This window comes from Macaca fascicularis, chromosome 10 (assembly GCF_037993035.2).
Source record: "Macaca fascicularis isolate 582-1 chromosome 10, T2T-MFA8v1.1".
In the NCBI taxonomy this organism is placed as follows: domain Eukaryota; kingdom Metazoa; phylum Chordata; class Mammalia; order Primates; family Cercopithecidae; genus Macaca; species Macaca fascicularis.
The window spans coordinates 58,872,998-58,876,970 of NC_088384.1; the positions used below are offsets into that span (position 1 = coordinate 58,872,998).

The 3,973-nt window shown below is 43.7% G+C and overlaps 1 non-coding gene across 1 annotated transcript; it reads right to left on the bottom strand.

Moving 5' to 3' along the window:
• Nucleotides 1-1,020: 1,020 nt before the first annotated feature.
• LOC123567382 (small nucleolar RNA U13) lies at nucleotides 1,021-1,125 on the bottom strand. Its single transcript, XR_006690296.1, has one exon. It is a non-coding gene; the product is annotated as a small nucleolar RNA U13 (small nucleolar RNA).
• Nucleotides 1,126-3,973: the final 2,848 nt, after the last annotated feature.

The window sequence follows — 3,973 nt, forward strand, 5'->3', positions numbered from 1 at the left end:
TTGTATTTACTGATATGGTTACCATTATTGGTACTTTTTATTTCTTCATATTGATTTTAGTCTAGCATCCTTTTGTTTTAGCCTGAAGGACTCTCTTTAGTATTTCTTGTTGGTTAGATCTGCTACTGAAGAACTCTCCCAGTTTTTGTTTACTTGAAAATGTCTTAATTTCCCCTTTACTTAAAAAGATGACTTTATTGGCCAGGCGCGGTGGCTCACGCCTGTAATCCCAGCACTTTGGGAGGCTGAGGCGGGCAGATCACAAGGTCAGGAGATTGAGACCATCCTGGCCAACATGGTGAAACCCCGCCTCTACTAAAAAAAATACAAAAAATTAGCCGGACGTGGTAGTGGGCACCTGTAGACCCAGCTACTCGGGAGGCTGAGGCAGGAGAATGGTGTGAAGCTGGGAGGCGGAGCTTGCAGTGAGCCGAGATCATACCACTGCACTCTAGCCTGGGCGACAGAGTAAGACTATGTCTCAAAAGAAAAAAAAAGACTTTATTTTCTAGATTCGGTTTTGGTTCATGGCAATATTGAGCAGGATAGAAGAGAGATCCCACACGCCCTCTGCTTCTGCCGTGCACAGCCTCCTTCACCATCAGTGTCCTGCCCCAGCTTGGTGCTTTCATTGTACTTGTTGAACCCACATCGACACATCATCCCCCTCCAGAGACCAAGGTTTATATTAGGGTTTATTCTTGGTGTTGTACATTCTGTGGGTTTTAACAAATGTAAAATGACATGCATCCGCTATTATAGTATATTACGGAAAAGTTCTACTAACCTGAAATTCCTCTGTACTCCCCCTGTTCATCCCTCCTTTCCCTCCACTCCTGGCAACCACTTTTCTTTTTACCATCTCCACACTTTTCGCTTTTACAAAGTCATATAGTTCGAATTGTATAGAATGTAGCCTCTCACATTGCCTTCTGTCACTTAGCAATATGCATCTAAGATTCCTTCATGTATTTTCATGCCTTCATAGTTCAGAAATTTTCTTTCTTTTTCTTCTTTTCGTGTCAGATGAGCAATGCACCCATCATCATAACAAGGTTTCAGGGTAGCACATCTCACACATGCATGTGAACACCCAGCTATCACACTTACGAACTACAAGAGGATCACTCATTTCTTCTTAGTGCTGAATAATAGTCCATTATCTGATGTACCAGTTTATCTATTCAACTACTGAAAGACATCTTAGTTGCACCCAAGTTTTGGCAGTTCTGAATGAAGCTGCGATAAATATCCAGGTACAGTTTTTGTGTGGACATAAGTTTTCACCTTATTTAAGGAAATACCAAGGAGTACAATTGTTGGATTGCATTGTAAGAATATGTTTGGTTTTGTAAGAAACTGCCAAACTGTCTTCCAGAGAGGCTGTCCCATTTACATTCCCAGCAGCAGTGAACATGAGTTTCAGTTGCTCCTGATTCTTGTCAGTATTTGGTGGTATTAGGATTTTGCATTTTGGCTATGCTAATGGGTGTGTCATGGTGTCTCTTTGTTTTGTTTGTGGTTCCCGTGGGGCATATAATGTTGAGGATCTTCATATGCATATTTGCCATTTGTATATGTTCTTAGGTGAGATGTTCACATCTTCTGCCCATTGTTCAATTGAGGTTTTTTTCTTACTGTTGAGTTTTTGTTGTTGTTGTTGTTTTTTGAGACAGAGTCTTGCTCTTGTTGCCCAGGCTGGAGTGCAATGGCGCGATCTCGGCTCACTGCAACCTTGCCTCCTGGGTTCAAGTGATTCTTCTGCCTCAGCCTCCCGAGTAGCTGGGATTACAGCCATGTGCCACCACGCCTGGCTAGTTTTGTATTTTTAGTAGAGATGAAGTTTCAGCATGTTGGCCAGGCTGGTCTTGAACTACTCACCTCAGGTGATCCACCCACCTTGGCCTCCCAAAGTACTGGCGTTATAGGTGTGAGCCACCAAGCCCCGGCCTTGTTGAGTTTTAAGAGTTCTTTGGGCCAGTTGCTCACACCTATAATCCCAGCACTATGGGAGGCTGAGGCAGATGGATCACATGAGGTCAAGAGTTTGAGACCAGTTCAGCCTGGCCAATATGGTGAAACCCTGTCTCTACTAAAAATGCAAAAATTAGCTGGGTGTGATGGTGCATGCCTGTAATCCCAGCTACTTGGGAGGGTGAGGCAGGAGAATTGCTTTAATCTGGGAGGCGGAGGTTGCAGTGAGTTGAGATGGTGCCATTGCACTCTAGCCTGGGCATGAGAGCGAGACTCCGTCTCAGGAAAAAAAAAAAAAAAAAAAAAGGAAAATCAATGGACTGTAAATCCAAGGGTTTATTTCTGGACTCTCAATGCTATTCCATTTGTCTGTGTGTCTGTCTTTATGCTAGTACCATACTGTACTGTACCTTTGTAGTAAGTTTTGCAATTGAGTGGGAATATCTAGCTCTTCTTTTCCAGGATTGTTTTGGTGATTCTTGGTTCCTTGAATTTCCATCTGAATTTTAAGGTCAATTTGTTAATTTCTCTAAAGAAGCCAGCTGGGATTTTGGTAGAGAATGCATCAACTCTCTGATGGGTGAGGGAGTTACAGCTGTCTTAACAACACTGAGACTTGGGATGTTGTATTAGTTCCTAGGGCTGCTGTACCAAATTACAACAAATTGAGTTACGGTTAAACAACAGAAATCTATCCTGTGACAGTCATGGAGGCCAGAAGTCTAAACACAAGGTGTTGGCAGGGCTGCTTGCTCTCTCTAGATTCCAGGGAAGAATTTGTGCCTTGGCTTGTTCAGCTTCTGGGGGCTATAGGCATTCCTTGGCTTGTGGCTGCATCACTCCAGCCTCTGCGTCTGGTCACACTGCCCTCTCCTCTTCTCTCTCAAAATTCTTTCTGCCTTTCATGAGGCTATATGTAATTGTATCAGGTCCCACCTGTATAATCTTGGATAAACTCCTCCTCCCAATATTCTTAATCTACTTAACTTTCTTTGCTATTAATATATAAGATAATATTCACAGGTTCCAGACATTAAGAAGGGAATATATCTTTTTTATTATTATTATACTTTAAGTTCTAGGGTACATGTGCATAACGTGCAGGTTTGTTACATATGTATACTTGTGCCATGTTGGTGTGCCACACCCATCAACTCGTCAGCACCCATCAACTCATCATTTACATCAGGTATAACTCCCAATTCAATCCCTACTCCCTCCCCCCTCCCCATGATAGGCCCCGGTGTGTGATGTTCCCCTTCCCGAGTCCAAGTGATCTCATTGTTCAGTTCCCATCTATGAGTGAGAACATGTGGTGTTTGGTTTTCTGTTCTTGTGATAGTTTGCTAAGAATGATGATTTCCAGCTGCATCCATGTCCCTACAAAGGACACAAACTCATCCTTTTTTATGGCTGCATAGTATTCCATGGTGTATATGTGCCACATTTTCTTTTCTTTTTTTTTTTCTTTTTTTTTCTTTTATTTATTTATTTTTTTTTTGGAGACAGAGTCTCGCTCTGTCCCCAGGCTGGAGTGCAGTGGCCGCATCTCAGCTCACTGCAAGCTCCGCCTCCTGGGTCTACGCCATTCTCCTGCCTCAGCCTCCTGAGTAGCTGGGACTACAGGTGCCCGCCACCTCAGCCGGCTAGTTTTTTGTATTTTTTAGTAGAGACGGGGTTTCACCGTATTAGCCAGGCTGGTCTCGATCTCCTGACCTTGTGATCTGCCCATCTCGGCCTCCCAAAGTGCTGGGATTACAGGCTTGAGCCACCGCGCCCGGCCTGTGCCACATTTTCTTAATCCAGTCTGTCACTGATGGACATTTGGATTGATTCCAAGTCTTTGTTATTGCATAGCACCTTATTCTTAAAGTGTGGGCTATGAAGATGGAAAAAGGCCTCCAATTGCTCTGGATTCCTCCTGCTGACAGGAGGCTTGGTAGGGTAGGTGTTGACCCCAAGGTGAGAGAAGCAGAACTGCTTTGCAGCTATCTGAGCT